Genomic DNA, 26421 nt, shown 5'->3' on the forward strand with positions numbered 1-26421 from the left:
ATCATGTGGTATGTTCCGAAGCCCTTGTACTCTGTTTGAATCATAACAAACCAGTGATTTTAACTTCCCATAGTTCTGGCATTGAGGGAGAGCCTGTGGATCATCCGGTGTTGGAGGATGAGCTTTGATGACTTCATAACACAGCATAGGTCGAGCACGGGCCGACGGTGGCTCCAGGTCAGAGATTGATGTCTAGACTGGACCGAGAATGGGCACTGTCATTGTCGTCTCCAGGTCCTGAGTGGAACTATAGTTCAGCCCTAGCAAAGAAATGGGAGGATTTGGCACCGGAGAAGGGTCTCTTGGTAGAACTGTGGCTAGTGCCCACTGCTGCTCCTTTGAGCCTGAAGGCACTCTAGAGAGAGCTGGCATTATAATAAAGATATGCAACAGGTCCTGGGAGACTTCAAAAGTTGAAGAATCAGCTGTTAGAGTATCCAACAGAAGCTGTTCTACTTTGTAATGGTGTTGGTGTGTTGTGGTGTGCGTACACACTGCAATTGCAGATTATGTGTGGCTCAAGCTTCTTTACGATGGGTTTAAGAGAGCTTTAAATGACATAAAACTGCAGAGTGGGGTAGAAACAGGAGGTGGGCCAAACAGGCTAACCTGGAGTGTGAGTGAGTAGCAGCAACTCATTTACCTCCTCCTCATAAAATAATTTATACCATCAAATTTGTGTATTTGCTTGTCTCTTTGGAACTCCTCTGCTTCCTTAAGGACAGCTCTATATAAGCCCCGCCTTTTTGCTGCGATCAAAGCCTCAGCCCTGCCTCTGCATCAACAGACTAAAGCAGTTGCCAGGCCGAGATGAGCTGAAGGTGAAAGCTGTGACTTCCAGAGCTCATAAACCTCACTGCTGCTTCAGACTTCTCCTGCAATGAAAGAGTTCATCTTTCATAGATGTCAATAGAGGGGATACAAAAATTCCATAAGACACTGCAGGTATTAACAAAAAACATTTGTCTTACATTCAGCACTAGGCCTGACTGCTTTTGGGAGCCTGTGCTCAGACCTTGGTAAGCAAACATGAGACAGAGGAAAGCAAACTGGGCGCCCCCGAATGCAGCTAGTCTCAGCCCCACTCCTGTCTCGCTCTCATATTTTGGCAAATGCATGCATGACGTGCAGGCAGGAGTGAGTGTTTGATCGAGACACAATCCAAGGAGGTAGGGGAAAAGGAGGGGACAGAGAGTGACAAGGGGGCAGAATTGGGCATAACTGGTGAGTGGTACACAGCCAGTGCAAGGGGAGCGGGAAAGAGGTGATGCACGCTATGCTAAAACAAGAAGGTAAATCTAAGAACAGTATTTTTTTTCAGGAGAGCCGATAGTAGCACGAAAGTAAAAAACAATCATTTGCCTTAACACTTCCATGCCTCTGGTGCCCTATTCATCATAAGCCAATGTAACCCGTCTCCAATGCCAAAAAGCATTGGCAAAGCCAATAGGTCTCGCTTTTGGTTTTGCCAATGCTTTTCGCTGACTCTGTTAAGCATTTCAACATAAACATTGGTGGGCCGCGGGTGGGGGGGTACCTCACAAGCCACCACAAGTAAAGGGGAGAGGTTGAGAGCAGCAGACTCAGGCGCCTCCTCCGTGCAGGGCGCGGCACATGTGGACGACCAACTTGTGACCGGCTCTCTGTGGGCTATGATGAACAACGCAGCGAGCAGACCCTCAGAAAAAGTACAGCCGATAGTACAACGGGAATGAGGTGGGAAGAAAGACAACATGGACAACGGGAAAGGGTCGGGAACAAATGGAATGTGGCCAACGGGAGGGGAGCGGGAGCATGTTGAAGACAGACAACGAGAGGGGGCGGGATCAAAGGGAATTCGGACAACGGGAGGCGGCGGGAGCATGTTGAACACGCACAATGGGAGGGGGCGGGAGCAAAGGGAATGCGAACAATGGGAGGGGGCAGGAGCATTTTGAACACAGACAGCAGGAGGAGGCGGGAGCAAAGTAAAACACAACAGAAAATTAAAAAGCAACCCGAGGCAAAAGAAAAAATAGTGCGGGTACCAAAACATATGGCCCATAGCGAAAGGATCCATGCAGCAGTGGCAAATGCCAGTGCGGAAACATTACAACCACAAGGCAGGACATATGTACTCTATCCACAAACCAATAATACAGCATTTAGAAATGCGGACTAAGTAACCAATCACAAGCGGTGGGCGTGTAGTGGGTGTCTTCTAACTTCACAAAGTCATTACAGCATGCCTCGCAGAGCAGCACATGTGCGCTACCTATAGGCTCGACTTAAAAAGCTCATAGGTACATATGCTAAAGTTGAGCCAGTTGTTATTATTAACTGTACAGAGGAATCTGTCTACGTATTATGTATGTAGGGTACTTACTCACACAACAACAAAGCAATCAAACACAATGCAGGAGTCCCACGCCACTCCCTTTCAAAACTTGTTATGCTTAGTTTCGAAGGGATAGGCACCTGTCACAGTTTACTGAATGTTCAAACTATATGACAAAATCTTAACACTCCCCGCAAAGAAATAGGGGCAAAAAGTCATTCAGATTCAAATGAATCATTTCCACATTCTAATGTTGCATGCCATGCCATCTAAAGCTGTACGTAGTACATGGACCATTACACAATGCCATTTTATTTCTCTGGCGAAGTGCTTAATGCAGGGAAACTATTAAAATATGAGTATGTCTATTATTAATGATGTATACTTTAGTGCAAGTGATTAATGTTCCAGCTATATAGAAGAGCTAAGCATTAAATCACATAGGCAATTAATTTGACATAAGAACATCTTACATTTTTTTTTAGCTAAAAAGATATTTCTCCAAATAGCTTGAAGCTTTGGGCATGTAAAAAATGTATGAAGCCAGTCTCCTTCACCATGTGACTGGCATCGAAAAGATTTATTCTCCACTTCCGGATAGCGCTTATTTAATGTTTTCGGATTATAGTAGGCCAGCCATCGTGACAAAAAAGCCATTCTTTTAAAATTGGCTGCTCTCAGGGCCTTACTTCCTACCTGGGCTACAGAATGCCATTCCTGATGAGAGAAGGAACTATTAGTCTCTCGAGTTATTTTCCCCAAATTTTCCTCAACCAGAGGGAGTGCCTTACGTTTTATCAACAGGGAATACCAGTTTCCTACCCCCTTTAATCTGGCTTTATACAGGGCATTGACCTGGTCGGTAGGCACGCCGCTTGGGAGAAGATTGTATTTTTTGATAACATTTATGATCTGCAAGTATTCCAAGAACCCAGGCTTCATTCGATTGCCACATCTGCTTGAAACCTCATCCCAAGAAATCAGTATCTTAGCAATAAAAAAACGGCCCAGATCCTCAAAGCCACTATCCTTCCATCTCTTAAGGCGACTGGAGTGAATTTGCAAACCGAAAGCCCTGCATTCCTCTAACTTTGGAAAAATAAGCCCTGAAGAGTCCGCTTGCTTAAAAAAGGACTGAAGTTGATCTGAGTAATCACGCATAGTCTTATAACGGGACTTTTTGGTAGTTTGGATGTTTTTAAGAAGATTGGAATTTGAGTGCCGGACTGACAAATCATTCTTTCCAAGAAATATGTGTCCATCCATTCATTAGGTTCTAATAAACTTGCTGTAAGGTCTAATATTGCTGCCTCGTAATAAGTTCGAATATTTGGTAAGGCTAAGCCCCCTTGGTCTATTTCCAGTTGTAATGTGGGCAATTTAACCCTAGAGGCCATTTTATTCCACACAAATTCCCTAAACATTGAATCAATTTCTTTAAAATATTTTGAATTGATTTTTAAAGGTACATTAATAGAAAGAAATATTAATAAGGGAAGAATAGACATTTTTAAAAGTGCTACACTGCCAATCAAAGTCAGAGGTAAAAGAGTCCACTTGTCCAAAGTGATTTAATTTTATTTCTCGTGGCTAGATAATGCAAACTAAATAGCTGTTCTACTTGGTTAGTGACGAAGATACCTAAATATCTAATCGGTTCTTCTTTCAATGCCTGGAGTTTTAGGTTAGGGGGTAAGAAGTTACTATCCTCATTAAGTATTCAAATTTCCATTTTATTTTGATTAATTTTGTAGCCTCCTATTTGTTCAAATTTACTAAATTCTAGAAGAACTTCTTCCAGGTTCTGTTTAGCCGGACATAAGTACATAATTATATCGTCTGTGAAAAGTTTCAATTTAGCCATCCCTTAAATTGGAGCTCTAATCAGGGGATTTCCACTGATTATAATAGCCAAGGGTTCAATAAAAAAAGTAAAGAGTATAGGTGACATCGGGCAACCTTGTCTGGTCCCACGGTTTATTTCCACTACCCCTATTGAGTCACCGTTTACTATAACCCGGGCTTGGGCACCTCGATATATATTTCTTAACATCCTTAAAATTTGGGTCGGGATGCCAAATTTTCCTAAACCAACAAAAAGTGCATCCCAATTGACCAAGTCAAAAGCTTTTTCAGCGTTGACCATAGTAATAAAGGTAGGTATTTTATTATTAGTCACGTAATCGAGGGACTGAATTAGAAACCCGGTATTAGTGGACATCGACCTTCCTGCAATGAACCCAGTCTGATCATGATGGAATAATGCTTGAGCAACAAGAGCCAAACGATGTGCCCAGATTTTCATTAATATTTTAAAATCAGCATTAAGAAGACTAATTGGCCTATATGAATTGACATCCTTTCCGCTTTCCCCCTTTTTGACAAAACTAACCAGAATAGACTCCTTAAAGATTGTAGGGACACCCCCTCCCTGTTTGATATTGTTAAAACAGTTTCGCCAGAAAGGGGGTCAATACCTTCACAAAGGTTTTATAAAATTCAATTGGGAACCCGTCAGCTCCACAGGCTTTAGCCCCTGCAATAGACTTCACCTCACTTATAATTTCTTCTTCAGCAATATCCAACTAAAGCTGTTCCGCCATCGGCCCTGCCAGAATAGGGAGATCAACCTCCTCATAGTAATTATTAATCTGGTCCGCTCCTGCTTCATATCGAGTAGTATATAACTGGGAGTAATGCTCTAAAAAAACCTGAGCTATGTCTTCTTTATCAGTTAAAGAGATTCTTGTCTTAGGGTCAATGATTTCGGTAATCATGGCTGCTTCCTGCTTAGTTTTAGTAGTTCCAGCAGGCATTTTACCGACCAATTGACTCTCCTCAGATACTCGCTGTTGATATGTTCTGGAGCTGGCAATTTCTTCTATTATAAAAAACTCCTTTAATTCATATTTCGCCCTATCTAGCTGAACCCTGGCATCTCCCGTCACCGCAGGCTGTGTATTTCTAGCTTTTGTTGCCTTCTCTACGGCCTGCCGAAGTTTAAGGTTTTTTGGAGCAATATCTTTTTAGCTATAAGCCAGGCCATTAAAAAGAAGATTGATCCCGAGATAGAAGTGGCCCTTTTTGGGTTTTCTAAAGCAAGGTCAGATTTGACCAAAGCTGAAGAGGTGTGCATTGCAATTTGCTCCACAGTAGCACGCTCTTTAATTCTCCAAATTTGGTGATCGGAAGAGTTCCCATCTTATCCTAAATGGATTAACAAAATGCAAAAGATAAGGAGATTTGAAGAAGCATATGCTAAACGGGTTGGGGCAACAAAAAAGTTTACAGCAGTTTGGAAGTTTTTTGATAATTGGAATGTATTGATAGAAGTCTAGCAGTTTAGAACATTGCACTTTAGGTTTTTATAGTTGAAAGATTTGACTGTTTTGTCATTGGGATATATTGACAAAAATGTAGCACTTTAGCATATTGCACTTTAAGCCCTTATATTCTAGGGGATGTATGATTGCACTGTAATAATGTCAATTCTTTACACAGTTGGAAGGTTTTAAACAGCTATCAATGGATTTCTGTTTTTATTGGTCATTTAAAGACACATAGTGACCATGAGAAGAAGTGTTTTTTCTGCTGTTAATGTGAAGATACAGTACTATTATATCTGATGGTAACTAGGTACAAGTCACTTTAGGGTCTTATATTAATGGTAAGGTGCAATCGTTTCCCGCTGCTTCTCAAATACGAGTTATGATTGGCTGGAGGCTCTCGTTGTGTTTGGAAAAACAATAATAGAAGCTTGGATGTCTCCCAATTTATGCACTTTAATGTAAATAGTGTTTGTAATTACGTGTTTTAAGGCAGTCTGCACTTAGAGAGCACCTTAATAATGTGGAGTGAAAATGTTATGTGATTACATGGCTTGCTGGACTTATGTGCTATTTATTTATGTTCATCCATGCTCTATGGATTTCAAGTTGACAAATGTACGGAATGTGTATTTGTGAAAAGTGTGGATTTATTCCTGACGACCAATTGTATTATAACGTAGTTTTGTCCTTTGCGCTGCTCAACAAAAAAAAAAAAAGAACATCTTACATTTTTTTAACCAAATTGCATGTCTGATTAATGTCTGGGGCTGCATTAAGGCCAATGCAGTTGCTTGCCTTGTATGACAACCACAAATGTCCACGAGAGGGTGCTGGATTGCAACAAATGGGCTAACAATTATGTTCTGAGAAGAAATGGTGCACTTAAGTGGAAAAATGAGTTCTGATTGGAGCTCAGAAAATTGTTTGCACAAGAGCTGGCCAGATTAAAATCCATGCAAGGTTTAAACAGCAGAAGCATTACACATTCACCAGTGACATATAATCTTATAGGAATAATACAAAGAAGCTCATTACATGGGGAAAGAAATTCCATTTACAAAGTATCAGCAAGTGCAAATGCATGCTAAAACTCAACAACCATACTCACAATGAGAAAGCAATGTGAAAATCTGCACGGCAATTTGCTTGGCGCAAAAATATGTCCATTAAGCATACATCACAGTAAATCCAACAACATTATTGTAGGTGTCAACCTATAATGAATTCTTGCATGTTATGGTTGAAAATGATCACACACAACAGCCAGGCAACATAACATAATGGACATGTGCTTACAGTATACTTGAGTTCCAAAGGAAAGTAGAGTATGACAATGAGCATAAATATGTGTGGCATGTACATTATACCTTAATTATGGACACCTGCAGGTATAATTGGTCTGAGAACAAGGGCATACATATTTGCACAGCTTGCCCCTAGGCCAACCATCCACCACCTGTGAAGGACAAGCCAATGACAAGCTATACAAATGTACTGTACAATCACAAATTAGTGCATTAATGGGTATTCACACTAGTCTACAAATGACCCAGCTACACTTTCACAAGCACATAATGTACACTTAAATTAGCCGGTAGTACTTTGGCAAGAGGGTGGGATGAAGAACATCAAATTCTACGGTGGTATCAAGATGTGTATGCAGGGGTGCCATGTAAGGGAAAAAAAGTAACAATTGGGGGGGGGGGGGGGGAAGCAAACCAAAAAATGCTTTACATTGAATATATTTCCTAAACCTACGCATGCAGAATGCATTTATTTTGTATTTTATCAGGCCTGTGTGGAATTTCAATTATGCCAGAGTAATCAGGGTAATTTCTGTAATTCTGCGTTACTATTTCAAACAAAATTACCAATAATAATGCAATTACGTCCGCTTGCATAAGTAAGAGTAATTTGGGTGAAATATCTTTACCACAAGAGCACATTTAGTGAGCACGCGCGGCTGCTTGCACTCACTATTTTGTTCTGTTGCATCCTGTGCTATTTATTAGCGCAAAATGCATCCTTGTGTCCATTTTGAACATGAGGGTGCATTTTGCGTTGAGAAAATAGCACTAAATGCAGAATTACTCTTCTCGTTTAATTCTGCATAATCTCGCTGAATTTTTGGGCAATTCTTCATGATTAAGCTACATGGAATTATGTGAGTTATGCCCTCCCTCAACATGTTAGCCACACATACGATATTGGGAATGGGGGTTACATCTTTACTGCATGTGAACAGGATGTATAGGCCCTAATAACTACATTCTAAATTTCTAAATTACGGACTAACATATCCATCACTCAAGTTGCTTACATATTTTACTACACTAATTCACACAAATCCTTTCTAGGTTCCTAAGTAGCGTGCTACTCGCCAAAAAAGCATTTCGATGCCTCGCCAGGGGTAGTAAGCGCTATATAAATGCTGTTACGTTACAATACAAATAGTAAAACTCAGGAAGTCAAACACACGAAGAAGGGTTTAAAAAATTTGTGTAAGCACCACAAATATTTAGCAAATTTAGGCCCTCGTTTCCAGAATATCATTGCCTTTTTTTTGTTCATGTTTTCAAAGAAACCAACAGGAAAACACAGCCCACCCCGTTGTCCCGCCTCCTTTCTAGCACGGCAAGGAACAAATTGTTTCTCGCTCTGAAGTAAAGATATCAGAGACACAATAAGTGGAATGATTTGTTCCAAGCCCAGGCCGCCTTCCCTTGGCATCGGCGTGGACTATTAATGAAATCTCCCCCTATGTTCCCGCTCCTGCTGGCAGCACCAAAGACAAAGGCGGGATTGATGCTCCCGCCCCACAATGGGCTCTCTGATTCCTGCCCCAGCACATGCTCAATTAGAATTGAAAATAGTCTCCTGCTTCCATTCCCCAGAATTTATAAGCAGGTCAAAAAGAAAGAAGTTATTGAAAGCACCCCCCCAAAAAAATCTCATCTAAATGAGAAAAGAGCACGTGGCCATCTGCTTTTGCTATACCATTAGAAGAGTCAGATGAGCGATTAAGCAGGATGTCTCGGTGCTGCCCAAAATCAAACCCATGTGTAGGCAGTAAAAATACCCAGTATGGTTTTATCCAGTCTAAAAATATAGATTTGCACGGTACAGTTCTCAAACATGAACGGGCTTGTCTGACCCGAGGTGGCTCATGGAAACTGAGCCAGGCCAAGCTCTTGGTTCACAGCAACAACAACAAAAATCTCTGACTTTCTGTGTGTGGGGTTCTGAGCAGAGGAGGGTTATTCGATGTCATGAGCCACCCTTAGCAAGTAGACGTCTGTTGTCGTGCCCAACTCTCTGCCACTGGAGAGATGGGTGGGGCTGGGATTCATGGGCAGTAGACATGTGGGCACGTGCCTTCTGGGGTGCCTCGGTGCAGGTCCGAAAGGAAGGCAGTGAGCAAAGGACGCAGAAGGAACAACAAAAACTCCATTGTCCCACAACCACTAAGGGCATGCTCACTTGTGTCCTGGGACTTTGTGTGAGCACACTCCACTTGGGACTTTGTGTGAGCACACTCCACTTGGGACTTTGTGTGAGCACACTCTACTTGGGACTTTGTGTGAGCACACTCCACTTGGGACTTTGTGTGAGCACACTCCACTTGGGACTTTGTGTGAGCACACTCCACTTGGGACTTTGTGTGAGCACACTCTACTTGGGACTTTGTGTGAGCACACTCCACTTGGGACTTTGTGTGAGCACACTCTACTTGGGACTTTGTGTGAGCACACTCCACTTGGGACTTTGTGTGAGAACACTCCACTTGGGACTTTGTGTGAGCACACTCCGCTTTGAGACTTCAGTGGCAACACTATTCAGCTAAAACCTGGGCCTGAATACTGTGGCCCAGATTTCCCAAAGATCATTGTCGGCACTCGCACAACACAAAGAGGCTGTAATAACTCAAATCGGTGGAAATAGTAGTGCTGATCAATTTCCTTGTGGAAAAGTTTTTATTACTCCGTAAGTTGCCATCAGGAAAGTGCTAGATCCCATTGTCTTTCAGACAGCCGTACCTGTGATACTATAGTCAAATGGGGCTCTAATGGGGCTGAACAGCACGGACATCACCAGGATTTCACGCAAAACCAGGTCAGCTAACGTCACACAAAGTAGCGCAGTCTGACTTTGCCCAAGATTGATCTTAATGCCAATTTTTTTTAAAAGGCCAATAAATGTCTAGCCACAATATGTTCAATGATTGAACTTTGGCCGTTCAGCGTTCGGTTCAGAGCTCAAGCAAGGCACCTCTCGCTCAGCTTTGCGACATGGACCAATTCTAAGACATTTTTTGCGCCATACAGACATGGCGTACTTGGTGCAACTATGGCTGACGATAACATTGGCACACACTCAAATACTGCAGTGCGCCATTTTTGCTCATTTGAGCAGTACATGGCTGCAGATATGCACGCTTTGCACAATTTCTGGTGAATCGAGGCCTACATTTCCTAAGATGGCAAAGGGCTTTACTTTAAAGGGTTTTGGCGCTGCAGGGAGCTCCTAAAATATGAAAAAGGCGAATTAAAAAAACACAGCGTGGCCCTTTATTTGGAGATTTTTACCTAACATCAAAACATTTGCTAAAGCTCTGAATCAACATTTGCATTGCCACAAATCCCCTGTGTCTTAATATTGGGAGAAATCCCTCGAAATGGGTGATTTCGTGTGTAAATTATGTCGAGGAATGATCTAAGTGAAAAGAACGCAAATAAACACTAGCCAGTTTTGGTTTAAAGATACCTCTTGCAATCCATATGTAGTTATCTATATTTACGAATATATATTTGAAAGGTTAAGTGATTTTTTTCAGCAGGCCACATCCGAGGCCTGGTTCGCGTTCGGGTGAGCCGAATTTTGCCTCACAGAGGAAGCCAGACATTCCGCGAATCCTCCAGAATCTCATAATTCCTGAAAAAGTCGAGACTCAAGCCGGGGTATTCGAACCCCAAGACTCCTTCTTCCCAAGACTGCTACTTAAGTCCTAAACCACAGATCAGAAAAAAATAGAGAGAAACAAATCCGCGCCTGTAAAGAATTTTGAATCTGTAACAGAAGGATCATGGGTGTGTGCTAAATATTTCAATATGGAGTCACAGGACAAAACGCCCCCCCCCCCCCCTCCTTACCGAGATCAGCACACGACGACACCACTTGCCTAACACAAGAAAGGGTGAAAAACACCGCACACTTATCTCCTAATACTGAAGTGGATGCAGGAACAACACAAATCTCTCTTAAAACAGGACAAGGTACAACACAGGACACTGCGCGGCTCTCCTTATACAGCACAGCCCACAACACAGGACACTGCACGCCTCTCTCCTTACACAGGACAGCCCACAACACAGGACACTGCACGCCTCTCTCCATACACAGGACAGCCCACAACACAGGACACTGCACGCCTCTCTCCTTACACAGGACAGCCCACAACACAGGACACTGCATGCCTCTCTCCTTACACAGGACAGCTGACAACACAGGACACTGCACGCCTCTCCTTATACAGGACAGCCCACAACACAGGACACTGCACGCCTCTCTCCTTACACAGGACAGCCCACAACACAGGAGACTGCTCGCCTCTCTCCTTACACAGGACAGCTGACAACACAGGACACTGCACGCCTCTCCTTATACAGGACAGCCCACAACACAGGACAATGCACGCCTCTCTCCTTACACAGGACAGCCCACAACACAGGACACTGCACGCCTCTCTCCTTACACAGGACAGCTGACAACACAGGACACTGCACGCCTCTCCTTATATAGGACAGCCCACAACACAGGACACTGTACACCTCTCTCCTTACACAGGCCAGCCCACAACACAGGACACTGCACGCCTCTCTCCTTACACAGGAAAACCCACAACACAGGACACTGCACGCCTCTCCTTATACAGGACAGCCCACAACACAGGACACTGCACGCCTCTCTCCTTACACAGGACAGCCCACAACACAGGACACTGCCCACCTCTCTCCTTACACAGGACAGCTGACAACACAGGACACTGCACGCCTCTCCTTATACAGGACAGCCCACAACACAGGACACTGCACGCCTCTCTCCTTACACAGGACAGCCCACAACACAGGACACTGCATGCCTCTCTCCTTACACAGGACAGCTGACAACACAGGACACTGCACGCCTCTCCTTCTATAGGACAGCCCACAACACAGGACACTGCACACCTCTCTCCTTACACAGGACAGCCCACAACACAGGACACTGCACACCTCTCTCCTTACACAGGACAACCCACAACACAAGACACTGAACGCCTCTCTCCTTACACAGGACAGCCCATAACACAGGACACTGCACGCCTCTCACCTTACACAGGACAGCCTACAACCACAGGACACTGCACGCCTCTCTCCTTACACAAGACAGCCCAGAACACAGGACACTGCACGCCTCTCTCCTTACACAGGACAGCTGACAACAAAGGACACTGCACGCCTCTCTCCTTATACAGGACAGCCCAGAACACAGGACACTGCACGCCTCTCTCCTTACACATGACAAGGTACAAGCACCGTACACCATTGTCCTTGCAAGAGCAGGGTACAGGACACTCCACACCTCTATCATTACACAGAGCAGTACACATCTGACATCACACTCGTCACTCCTTGCACAGGACAGTCACCGCACACAACAAAGTAAGCTGCAGAACAGGCCCCAGGATACCACACTCCTCTCTTTACACAGGACAGCACACACGACATCGGGCACTTCTATCTTTACACAAGAAAGTACACAGTGCAGGACCCCACACTCCTGTCTCCTCCGTAGGCCAGTACACACTACTGTGCACCCACACCTTTATCCTTACACAGGACTGCGTATAGGACACCACACTCCTCTCTTTACACAGGACAGCATACAACACAAGCCAATGCACATCTTTCTCATTGTGAAGGATTGAGCACAATCCAGAACACAGCACATATCTATCCATACTAAACAGCACACAGCACCGGACTTCACACATTCTTTGTCATAAAGAATTGTGCAAAATAGTGAATGGAGACAAACGCTCTGCTCCGAGGAGGAAATGTGTTGTAACATTTAACCTACAAGAAGTCTGCAAATGGGCCATGCCTACCTAGGAAGATAACACTTTCTTAGAACCACCAAACAATCCTTAGTGGGCTATACTTTATGGGTTCCGGAGTAGTGTGCTACTCGCTGAAAAAGCGCTTCAAAACACCATCAGGACTAGCAAGCGCTATATAAATGCAAATCTTTTTCCCTCTTCTATCCCTCAACTATCCCCCTCAATACAAGTAACAGACTAACATATCCACTACTCAAACTACTTTCATATTTCACTATACTAATTCACCACTAATCCTTTATGCGTTCCCGAGCAGTGTGCTACTCGCCAAAAAAACACTTCAATACCCCATCACAAGTAGCAAGCGCTATATAAACGCAAACCTTTTTCACTATTCTATCCCTCCACTATCCTTCTCAATCCAAATAACTAACATATCCACCCCTCAAACTACTTTCATATTTCACTATACTAATTCACCACTAATCCTTTATTGGTTCCGGAATAGCGTGCTACTCGCCGAAAAAGCACTTCAATACTCCATCACGGGTAGCAAGTGCCATAAATGCAAACCTTTTTCCCTCTTCTATCCCTCCACTATTCTTCTCATTCCAAATAACTGACTAACATTTCCACCTCTCAAATTACTTTCATATTTGACTATACTAATTCAACACTAATCCTTTATTGGTTCCGGAGTAGCGTGCTAGTCGACAAAAAACACTTCCATGTCTCGTCAGGGGTAGGAAGTTCTATATAGATGTAATTACAATACAATACAATCCTCATTGGTAGACAAACGCTAACTGAAGAATATCATTTCCATTTAAGCCACGCACAACCATTTTACAGCATACCATAGATCTCAAATGCTGGGAAGACCTATAAAATAAAAAAAGCTTTTAGCTCCTTCCAGTCTTTGCAACTGTACCCCGCGTTTACATTAGAATTGTCCCTGCATGGAATGTGAAAAGAAGTGATTAGGAAGCACATTTGTGTTTTAAGAAAGCCACATATATATTTGTATGCATCTACTCGACATGGGTGATGGTGTCTGTAGAAACTTCAAGATGGCTGAAAGAATTTCCACGCAGTGCTCTTACACACCAGCAGTGGTGCATAGACCAATGGACCAGTCACATTTCATCTGAAACGAGCAACACAGTTCCACGCAAATGCAGTTCTTCCAACACAATCGTTATTGAACCAACAGTTCTACCGCACATTTCAGAAAACAGAGAAACCATAAGATCAGGAAACCTCTGTGCAGGAATATGATGGGCGATGGATCAAACACTGGAGTTTGGCTGGAAACACCACTATGTCGAAACATCTGCCCAGCATGTCACAGTACGTAGGTGATACTTAGGTATGCCAGATGTCATTCAGTCTGCCAGGCAGTACACCCAGAAGGCTATTATTAAATTACGGCATTTTACCTTCTGCTCATTGACGCTCATTTTGCCAATCCCGGGGGGGGGGGGGCTAACAGCTAAATTAGCCATTCACTCCTAATCAGTCATAATTTACATACCAGGTCTGTGCTTTGCCAATTTATATACCCTGCAATCTGGAATCGTTGTTAAATGTAATTATGTGATTGAATATTACAAATTAAGGATGCCTATTTCATGTTTGGCAATGGTCTGAAAATGTGTAATTTAGAACCGAACATCGCCCTCGGGAATTATGCTCTGTGATACGAGGGAATGATATGATCCAGTAAATTATGGGTTTCAACCTGTGAGAAATGTGGGAAAAAAAACATACAAATTCACAAACATCAACATTGTTTCTCCGCATATGTATCCTTTAATGCTACCTCTGGGTTCTGGTGACATTTATAAACCAATAAACCACTCAAGCATTGGTATGGTTATTACGGCACCACATTATAGGGCCATAGTACAGTATAGACAGAGCCACTGAAATTATATGGCAGGAGAGGGACAAATTATTTGGCAGGGTTGAGTAAATTATGTGGCAAGAAAAGGCAAAATATGTGGCATATTTCAGTACATTTTGTAAAACTATTGCTTCATTATTTCATCATTTTAAACGTGGCAACGTTTGTTTCAGATATGATAAAAATTCACACTCGGTAATTCACAGGAAACATTTAATTTCTGTGAATTATGGATTTTAATCAAGAGGGAAGCTATAACAATTAATATTTTTCGCCTCTCATATAACAAACATACCTAGCAACAATGATCTTCATTAGATTTTAAGAGGGTAGTTGTTTTACAGTTTTTAATGGCATGGAAAACACTCTTTGAGGGCAGACACAAATGTATGGAAGGCAAACAGCATTTCTGAAATGGTTTTTCAGAGGGCGTTGCTCTCCTTAAAAGGGCAGAGAATTTGACCCTGCATAAGAGATACAGCCAATACAAGTCTTGTATTTTTAGCCATTAAATTCACAGCGGAATTCTGCTGTCATTTACAAATCACTCATCCAGTGGGCTTCTGGTTTAATATATGCTCCAGAACCTCTCGAGAAAGTTATGGAACCATAGTCAGGGCCACCGGAATTAGGCAATTCTGCAACTACAATGTGTCTCCCATATTTATGGATTAGCCACATTTGCCACATAATTCATCATCTGCTGCATAATCTTTGCATTTTAGTCAAGTTAAGTCAACTAGCTTTATTTCGATAGCAAGTATCATAAAAGCATCAGACAATCCTTCAGTGTATAAAAGGAAAAAGTACAGTCTGTTTAAAATAAAACTTTCATAATAAAATAAGACAATATAGGAGTTTAAAACTGATCTGGATATAAAAATATTTCATCACAATTTGGAGATTTCATTTTTAAGATAAAATAACAGTAAAAACATGATTATACAAGTAGTCCCAAGTGATGAGCAATTCAAATTACATGAGACCTCCTCTTAAGCTCAGCAGCAGTAATCATGGGACTCATGAGGTAGAATTAGGTTGTCCTACGAATGGCTCTAAGCCTGATTATCCAGGCACATCCTAGGAACTTGGCGACTCCACAAACAAAGAGGGTTCTCGCATCGGATTTTAGTATAAGCAGAGCAACACGATAATCGAGAGTGCCTAGTTGTTTGCAGATTGGCTCAAGCCATCTAGTCCTCAGTTTTACATACCCTGGACAAGCAAACATGAGGTGGGCAACACTCTCTTTCAGTGCCCCACAGCAAGGGCATTCTTCGGTGGTCTAATTTGGGGGGCTCCACTTCAAAGTGAATTCTCAAACTGGAAGTGAGACGAATCTAAATTGGGTACAGAGTGCCCTGTCTCTTGGGATCTGAATTGTGTCCAAATACGATTCAAGGCTTCTGGATTGTTTGAGCTGGAGGAATTATTCCGTAAGCCTTCCCATGTTTGGATTATTAACATTTGAAATCCATTTGACCCCCCCGGTTGGTATCTAGGCTCATTACTTCAGCAAATGCTTTTGCATAATTTGTGAGTTTGGGGTTGCGCCTTAGGCGAGCCCAAAAAAGCAATGGACGGAGTTTAGGCATATCGCCAAAAGAGCGCCTGCCCATATCAAATGTCAACGGAATACGAGGGACTCCCCGGGGTAACATGATCAGATCCCTAAAAAACTTGCGTTCTGACCTGCTAATTTCTTCTACATTGTCGAAGCCCCAAAGCTCGGCTCCGTAAAGAGCCGAGCAAACTGCCTTTGTGCCATATACAGCAAGTGCCGGGGCAACTGGTCTGCTCACAGATGAGCGGTGTTCTTTGCTCAGTGCCCCGACAGCGCGTTTGTGATTTAGGAGCAGTTTATCGAGATGGGGCCTCCACTGCATTTTGCCCGAAAGTCGTATCCCAAGATAATCGAAGGTACTAACTCTCTCTAAGTGTGTCCCGTCTAGGGTAATATTATTCCTGAACGATTTGTGGGGATTGAATGTCATAAATTTTGTCTTCGATCTGTTTATGGTCAGTCCCTGAGAATTACAAAAAAGTTGAAATCTGTTCAGTAATATTTGTAGGCCAGCTGGAGTCTTGGAGATCAACAATGTATCATCCACAAACAGGAGAGTTGGAACCCTGTTTCCCGCAAGGGCCGGGGCATCAGCTGGGGTTTCTTGCAAAAAGCTGACCACCCCGTTCACATAAAAAGAGAACATGGTGGGTGCCATCACACAGCCCTGGCATACTCCCCTGTTTACCGTGATCTTTTCCGTTAGCTGGCTTGGGACCCCCATCTCTTCTTTAGATTTTAACAAAAAAGCGTTTCTAGCTCAAGCGGATCAAAAGTTACTAAAAAGGCAGCAGCATATGTTACGGAGCAATGGAAAGCCCTATGCTAATATTGACTGGTCACTGTTAAATTGCTTATTACTGTGTTTGGGTGTTGAATTAATGAATTTATTTGATGCACGAATCACCCCCAATGGGGTATCTCGGGGCACAGTCAGTACAGCAAGTTGAAACTGGATTAAAACAGAGCCGTTTTTAGTGCTTTCCTAAATTTATTATAGTCAGGGTGGGTTCTGACATGAAAAGCCAGTTTGTTCCAAAGGGCAGTGGCATAGCGAGGCCTTAGGCCGCCCATGGCGGCCACTGCGTCTGCCGTCCACTACAGCCTAATCGAAGAGCGGGGGCTGGTACTTCATGCGACCGCGACGGACGCAGGTAAGAGCAGAGGGGGGGTAATGCCGATTCTTACTGCCACAGGTAAGAGCTTGGGGAGGGGGCCAGCCGCCGCCCCCCAAACTCTTGCCGCCTCGGGCGGTCGGCCCCCACCGCCGAACTATGCCACCGCCACAGGGTAGGAGCCAAATAGGAGAAAGATGTTCCACCTCATCTGGATCGGGATCATCTGGATCGTCAAATGCGGGTGTCTACCAGTAGTTCCTTCTCACTGTAACGTAAGTTCCTAGCGAGGTGATATCACTTGAGCATCAGACAAACATACTCTGGGCAATTGTCCAGCCCGGCTTTATAGGTTAGGCAGCACATTTTAAAAATTATCCAGTTCTTTACTGGCAGCCTGTGAAGGGATTGTAGAAGGGGAGAAGAAGCTGATCTGGGTGGTTGATTACAAATCAATCAGGCTGCTGTATTTTTCACAGCCTGTAGTTTCGAGAACAGAGATTTGTTTGTGGAGAATGTAGCGCATTGCCGTAATCATAATCTGGAACTAATGCGTTTGAAGCTCTGCCCAGACAATGTGAACATGTGTACAGATAAAACAATGAAGCAATTCTGACAAAAAATGCGCTGGATTATACCCCATAATTTGTGTTTGGTTGCCGCATAATTTACTCAACCCTGCTTCATAATTTGGTCCTCTCCAGCCGCATAATTCTAGTGGCCCTGACCATAGTGTATATCATATAGAGCCATCTGGTACATACCATATGTAGTTTGACATGCCCCTAGAACTATCGAAGGCGTTTCAAGACTATAACATACAGTTACCATTCACAATTTGCTGACTTACACGTAAGAGTCCTGGGTGAGTGAAAGGCTGTGGGAAGGCCTCTCTCTCACGTATCGCGTGCACAGCGCGCGACGAGGCGTAGGGCTGTCTCGAGCCCTTCTTGCACATCGCGCAGACTTCCATCACCGCACCGTACGCAGCCGGGAAGGAAGAAGAAAGGCTGGCAGTGCATTGCGTGCGGGCCTTTGATTGTTCAGAAGAAAAAACTGGCCGTGCTCCAGACTGGCTGGTGTTCTGTTGGTCATTATGTCTCGCCTTCAGGTGTCTGGGCGCGCAGTGGGCGGCGGCTGGGGGAGGCGGTGGAGGAGGCGAGGCAAGGACAAAGAGGCAGGAAAAGATGGCATTCGGAGAAGGAAAATCCGCACAACCACGCCAAGTCCACCTTAAAACCACTGCAGGTGTTCCTTCCGGGTACATTAACTAAAGGGCATTTGAGGAGATTCGCAACTCCGGTTCAGTAATACAGAGCAGCACACGAGCTTTAGTGGTACAGGCAGCTACAAATAAATAAATAAAAACTAAAAGAACGAGCTTTATGGCTACAAAGAACTCCAAATAAAAATTGTAAGACGCCTATAAAACTACCGACAACCTTCGATACAGACACCCAGGCCCCCACCTATTTAGTGATATCCCAAATGCGCAATAGTTGCTGTGCCAGACAAATACAACATTTATTGAAGGGCAGCTACGTAATGTTGGTGATAAAAAAAAAAATTATGATTTCATGATGAAACACAACCACACTATTTGGAGAACCAGGGAACAACATTTTATTTTGTAGCACAGGAAATCGTCCATGATATGTACTGGCACCGACCTCTGCGTAAAATTGGATAATACGCACAACTGCACAAACTATATTGAAAAATACCTACACAGTTACTCATAAAGAGAACTTCAGATGATGATGTCATACGTGCAGCCACATGCTGTATAATGACGCAGGCAACTAACTTCGAGATGTTTAGAGATGCATGTATCTCTACACAATTTCAACTTTTACATGCAGCTGACTTCTTTATATTTTGAGATAAACAAAACGTGATATTTAGTAATACATAATGTAGAGCTGAATGCAAAGTTGTGATAGTAACAGAAACATGTACAAATCGCTAAGACACCGTTACATTACATAACATACAGCAAATGATAGTGATACACAACCACGACAGGCAACCACATGAGGGTTGCTGATACCTACACAGGTACGGACTGCTGCGCGAATGCTGACAAAACTGCACAATATGTTGTGATATTCACAAATGACTATCTTTTATTTAGAGATAATGACAATCACACAAGGGTAGTGATATTAACAACCCAACAATGTGTGGTGCTACCGAAAACTATGTGTTATCTAGAGACAAAGCAACCCGACAACATTTAGAGAATGATTTGCAATTTTGCTGCATAATGTTTCACTTTTTGTGATATGACTTCCATATTTTGGACTTCTTCGAACAGGCAAACAGTGTCTGAGCAAAGTTTTCTCATCATTTGTACCAGTTTAACACCAAAATACAGCAAAAAGCATCAGAAAAGGGAGAAGTCAACCTTTGCAGAAGACCTTCCACTGCGTGGCACACTTGTCACTGCATTTTTAGTAACTTTTGATCCGTTTGAACTAGGAACAACATTTTTTTTAGTTAAAATCTGCAGATTAAGTAGCAGATGGTGGATTATGTGGTAAACCCAGAATTACGAAGCCGAAAAATCACAACATTCCAGTGGCCTGGACATAATGCAATGGTTTGTAAAATGAGATCTTAGGAGTGGATACATGAAGCCCTCAAGACATGGGGTGACGTGTACAGCCCTGAGTTTGGTCATACAGATATTCCAGTCTTTGTATTCAGACTCACTGATGTCTGCATCTCATAAACAATGTTTTTTTTCCTTTGTTGAGGAACCACAGGTCGCCTTTTGTCCACTTTGTGGTACACTCTTGGTTCTCTTTTAAGACCAACTTAATCAACACTCACTTTGCTGGGAAAAATGAGCATCATGGTAAAACAGGCTGCATATTTTTTGTCACTTTTAATAATTCCAGGTGGCACTGATATCGGAAAAAACACAGTCCCAAGCAGCCGAGCACCAGAGTTATTTTTGAGTGCAAAACACTTGCAGCTAGCAACCAGGAGGTGGTGTGATCTGGTGTAAAAGACACATCGTGCAGCTGTGTCACACTGCACACTACCTCGCCTAAACCCCTTGCTTTGGCAACCCGATAATCCTGTGCAGATGAAAAAACGTGCACAATGTGAAAGCGATGACTCGAACAATAGCAGCTTTATGCAGGAGAAGTTTTATTGGATGTTATGCCTGTATTGCAGTTGTAACACTCATTCGAGATGAACAAGTGATGGTGAGGGGGGAATACATGTGTGTGTGTGTGTGTGTGTGTGTGTGTGTGTGTGTGTGCGTGCGTCTGTGTGTGAAAGTGGGTGAGTGAGTGAGTGTGTGTGTGTGTCTGTGTGTGCGTGTGAGAAAGTGTATGTGTGCGTGAAAAAGTGTGCGTGTATGTAAGAGTGTGTGAGAAAGTGTATGTATGTGTGTGTGCGTGTGTGTGTGTGATAGTACCTGCCAGGCTACTTTTCTTAAGGAAGAGAAGCAGTTGTTTCGAAACCCATATTTCATTAGGGTGATGTCATACCCATGCAATATTATCCTTGCTGTTCAGAAATGGCGTTACTCCTGAGAATTGTGGTTATGGTGCACTGAAGGGCTGCTCTGTTAAGCTTTAACTACGCTCCACAAAAATGAAAGCATCAAAGCACGCTGGCCATCCTGTTCTCTGCCCCTTGTTTAATCAACTTCCTCTACAGAGAAAGGTGAACAAAAACCCGAGCATTCAACTTGCATCGGGGTCCATTGTTAGCTGAACATTACAGAGGGCAGCTGAAAAGCCTCTCTCTTCTACCGAGGGAGTCTCACAAAGTGACCAGAAAAACTCCACCTTGTGACTAACATTACTGAACATGTTGGTATTGTGACTAATTGCAACCAAACCGCACTGCCCAGTGTTTAGCATACTGTTTACAATAAACCTTATCCTGCGGAAGACACGTACATTATTAAAGCTAATAGCACCCGAAGTAAACATGCAATATACAAATACAAAAAGCCGTCTTTGTGTACTTTGTCACCAGAACCCCTCGCCCGTAATGCAGCATGCATATCACTGAAAAATAGAATTTTTCTCTCTCTCTCACATACGCAAACACACACACCACACACGCCAAACAACTATTGGTTCTATTGAGGGTAGTGATATAAGTGTACATAAATCCGGGGCAAGGCACCCCTTGTTCACAATTAACTAAATCAAACCATCACGAGCCCCGCCCAGTAGCTTTTCGCAGCTAAGAAGTGCCAGTAAAGTGTTTCTTGTCCCAGTCTTTGTCGTTTTCCCCACCACTGGTCTCATCTGATACACCAGAAAATACTGTCTAAGTATTTTCCCCTGATTACATTTAAAAATATATTTTCGATCTAACGTTACGTGCATGGTGGGATCAGCCTGAAAGCAGAGCTTGTGCGCGAGACGGGGTTGATAGATGTAATTGTTTTTTTAATGAAAAGCAGATGGGGGGCGCGGGGGTACCAAACAGAAAGCTCCCCCGGGACACCCAGCCCGGAGCACTCACATTCTGACAAAGAGGGGTCTGCCCCCCTGCACCCCGGCTTCACGAAGAAGGCGCTACTTACTGTTTCTGGCTGCACTCCTCTGCTCGGCAGAGGGCGGTGAGGGTGTTGGGGCTGGTGCAGGCTCGCCATCGCTGCAGCAGGAATGCGCACAATCTTCCTGAAAAGTCGCTATGAAAGGCAGACACTTGTGCACCACGCAGCCCAGCTGCACACTCTGCAGTCCTGAAATGAACTAAATACAGTGCCTGCCAAAGGCAGAGGAGGCAGAGCCACGTGGGGGCTAGGAAGCTCTCCTATTGGCTGGGGTATAACGCCTGCCGCCTTTCTATTGGCTCTGAGTTCGGCCCTAATGAGATGCTTCCCCGTCAGTGCAGTAGGACTGAAGGATCTCACAGTGACAGGGATGAGCTAAGACAGGGTCTGAAGTCATCCTGCCAGACAGACAAGTGGGTGGGGTTATGGAATCTTCATTCACCCAGCTAGGCTCCCAATGTTCTACTGTTACCCCCTTTTCTTCTGGTTATTCGCTTGTCGTAGCGTTGAAGCTGGCATGGCACTCACAATTGCCTTTTTTTACTGTTTTATTTTTAAATATTTACGTCTTCTAAATCTCTTGCCCTACGGACTGCTCGATTCTCTAACGAGATTTATTTTCTTCATTTTATTCGTGCGTTTCTTCCAACGAGATAGGGAGGTCACTTAGGCGCTTGCGGCTGAGTTCTTTGTTTAAACCGCATGTCGCAGATTTAAATCCAGAGGGGTTGACTCCGCCTTTCATTCTTCCAGGTCGGAAAATTTGAGCACTGTTTACTTAACCAGCCATGCTACGTTTTATGCACATCTTAACAAATGGACGAAATGTGCTAGCGACGAGGGCAGCACACTTCACAACTTTTATAAAGTCACAAGCAGGTTCATTTAAGCTACTAGGATGAAAGTTCTTTTTGTAATGTTGCTCGTGCACATCACGCCACACAGTGCCTATCACACTAGCTCACTAATACAATTCCCCCTTTTCCAAGTGCACCTGAAAGTACCAGTGGCGGCTCCCCCGCTAAGGCGGAGTAGCGTCGCCTCACTGCTTTTTTTTGCAGTGACACAAAGGGAAAAAAAATGATAATAACTTGAGTTATTATCATTTTATTTTCTCCCACTTCTGCCTGCTTTGCATTAGGGGGCGGGGGCAAGGGAGGAGTGGTAGTAGCCTCCTAAAGTCCGGAGTGACTGCTGGGCCGGCCCTCTCGGGCTGCTCAAAATTGTCTTGCACACTTCGCATGTTCTCCATGCAGGCTGCATTACAGCCTACATGGAGAACCTGCCGGCCCCCAGTCAGCGTCTGAGCGCTGAAACATGGCGCTCAGACCAATTACAACACTGCTAAGGCAGCGTTGTGATTGGCTGACTGGTCACCTGGGCAGTAGCGGTCCGTGGAGGGAGTTTCGTGGGGCGGTGAGGCGGGGCGGGGGAGGGGCAGGGTGGGGAAATGTAAACACCGGAATATGGATGAACGGAGGTAAGTACACATTTAAATAAATAAAACAAATTCCTTTGCGCGCGCAGCGTGCGCAACGAAATTCGTTTTATTTAATTAAATGTGTACTTACCTCCGTTTATCCATATTCCGGTGTTTACATTTCCCCACCCTGCCCCTCCCCCGCCCCGCCTCACCGCCCGACGGAATTCCCTCCACGGACCGCTACTGCACCTGGGTGTGCTTCTAGTAAGGCCGATCGAGGAAGGACTACGGAGGTTAGGAAGCGGTGAAAATGTACGTTTAAAAAATATATATATATTCCTGCTTCCCCCGCCCCTCCTCCTGCACCCACCCCCAACCTCCCGCATCCTCCTCCCTCCCGCCCCGCCTTCCTACCTCCGATCTGTGCCGGCCGTCGTTGGAAAGTACTGTGAGAAAGCCTGGCATGTGTGTTAGTTCAAGCCCTGCACTGCTCTCAGTTCGCAGGAAATCAAGATGTGGTGAGGTATCACGGGGTGTGTGCCCAGTGGCGTAACTGGTGGGCTCCTGTTAGGAATGAGAAATGCTGAAATACTCAGAGCTCATTGGGCACCCACAGGCCATGCCTGGGTGTAAAATTCTGATCTGCTTGCGGCGTTTGTGGAGTTTTACCCACTCTGCGCTCCGTGTAGAGCGCGGAGTTCGGAAAAACACCGCCCAGCAGTGCGGTGTGGAGTTTTTTTTCTCTTGTGTGGTTGGTGAGAATTATTGAGGAAAGTTGTACGTTAGACCACCTCCCGTCGCAATTTCTCAACTGCGGCAGGTAGCTATTGCTTGTGTTGAGAAAGCTGCTACTCAAGTGGAACATCTTCTTGAGCGGCAAAAAGAAGCACTGCGTGAAGTGCCATTCACGCTGACTTTACAGCATGGGACAAACTCCTGTCGCTAAAAATCAGCACCGCACCGCAACTTACCTTACTCTGCTGCTTGTGGAACTCTGAAGAGCGCAGCAGTTTTTCCAGCACTGCGCGGAGTTCCACTTAGCAGAACTCAGCGAACTTTGTCCAAGCCTACTTAGGCGCCACTACTGGCGCCACTGCACCTGCTCCACCAATGAGATCTGTGCGCCTGCATGTACCTATGTTTGTAACCTGCCATGGACAGTGATGTTTTAAGGCATGGGCAAAGTGGGCTCTGGCCCAGGGCTCCAGCCTTCCAGGGGGCCCCCCTTATAGAGCTAGCTTGGTTCTGCAGGGAGTTCTGCCCTGATGACCGTTACTAATTCTTAAACAGATTATTTTAAATACCATTTTTCTTTTAATTCATTAGGTCTCGCCTGACCCAGCGCATGCGCTGGTCTGGCGAGACTTATTGAGAGGGCTCCAAAAATTGCTACCAGGCCAGCCTAGAGCTCCAGTGCATGTGCGCGGGCGCGCGCGCCGCGCTTTACAGTGATTACTTTCACTTTCGCGGCCACACTGCCGCTTTGCATTGCCAATAGGTCACGCTTTTGGGACCTTTTAAGTATTTAGTTATGCAACTGTTGCATGGCTAAACGCTTATAAGGTCCCAAAGGCGAGACCTAGTGGCTATGCCAATGCTTGTTTTTCATTGTGTGCGATATGTGAGACTCTATTACAGACATTTTGCAGAGAAATTTTGTGTTTATGTTTCATGCAACATCCATACAAAAACCTTTCTTTTAGATCAAAACAGGACCTCACATATAAGAAATGGGTTGGTGTCGCAGAGATTATTTGCAGCAATATTAGTGAGCTACTGCTGTGTTACAATATTTATAACACATCTCTCTATCCCTGAATATTTGATGTGAATATATTTCGAATTTGGACGAGCATGCCTGTTAGTAGTCTGGCTAAAGACTGCATGAAAGAGCTCAAATTGAATCATGAATTCAAAACTGTTCCCAACAGGGGGCCCCAAAATACGTTTGGCCCAGGTCCCCCAAAATCCTTAAAATGTCCCTGGCCACAGAACACCCAGCCCATTCTCTCCTAATGGTTTAAAAACTGAACACCTTGAGTTGAGGGAAATAATTCGTGTTGCCTGGAAAAGTCCAAATGCTGGTAGCAAAGCATGTATGAAACCTGATTCGAGCAAATAGGTACTTAACACTCTTCTAAACATTGCACTAATTTTCATTTTATTGAGAGTAACCACAAGGTTCAGTAATCGCGACATCATACACGCTCTTTAATATAAACCTAAAATTTACTGCAAGCAGAAGAAAAACATTAGAAAAACATTTAAAAAAAGAATACACGGAGACAGGCTTCTTTCAAATCCCAACCTTGATAGGAACTGACTCGCAAAGCACACATTGCGCTCGCCTTGTTAAAATCAGTCTCTGGAGGAATGGCCTGTCTCTTCGTTATTAAGTTATGGGCTAAATACATCAGCAGTAATCAAATCACGTTACTCAGCCACGAAACATGTATATAGAATCATCGCCACTTAAACCCCTATAACATGCGTGTGCATTTACCAAGCCTGAGCAGAGCCGCAGAGATGAGACCTCACTCCATTATCCCAGAGTGAAAATAATATTTAATTACGTCACTGGTTGGGACAGACTTCCGGTGTAGCGCAGATGGTTCTTTTTTATAGGGACCACTTAAACCTATCTGGGAAATGTATTTTTATTTTAGTGTTGTTGCCCTGTCGTCCGAACAGCTACTTCAAAGGACTGATATCTGACTGAGTAGGGGTACATTTTCGTTTTTAGAATGAATGTATAACAACCGACTGTTTGAAAGAGTCTTTGCCGTTTTAAATTCCGCTTGGCCAAAGGTGACGCCCGTCACCTCCAAGTCCTTGGATTTATCCCTGGGAGGCTTAGGCACCACTGGGTGACATGATGCCGAAAGCGAGTGAGAGGCGTCAGATGTTGTGACATCACTGTAGAATGCGTGCGCATTGGCTGATAGTCTGAGTGATCTTCCATGACAGTTTATGAGAGAGTGCAAGAGGTGACTCGACGTCTGATTGGTCTCAGTACCTTTCAGTCACTTGTATACCTGTTTTGTGCATGTGCTGTCTAACGGTCAGTCTTGGAAGCTACCTTTTCAGTGGAAAGTGGGTCTGAGTTTTGCACCTGGGTTCCCTGCAGAGAGGAG

At 44.1% G+C, this 26421-nt stretch overlaps 1 long non-coding RNA gene across 1 annotated transcript in view; it reads right to left on the minus strand.

The window, feature by feature from the left end:
- LOC146833592 (uncharacterized) overlaps positions 1-22033 on the minus strand; it is a 156509-nt gene extending 134476 nt beyond the window's left edge. Inside the window, exon 1 of the long non-coding RNA XR_014960254.1 lies at positions 21892-22033. This is a non-coding gene — a long non-coding RNA (uncharacterized LOC146833592). The remainder of the gene's footprint in view (positions 1-21891) is intronic.
- Positions 22034-26421: the final 4388 nt, after the last annotated feature.

This window comes from Triturus cristatus, chromosome 4_2 (genome assembly GCF_964204655.1).
Source record: "Triturus cristatus chromosome 4_2, aTriCri1.1, whole genome shotgun sequence".
In the NCBI taxonomy this organism is placed as follows: domain Eukaryota; kingdom Metazoa; phylum Chordata; class Amphibia; order Caudata; family Salamandridae; genus Triturus; species Triturus cristatus.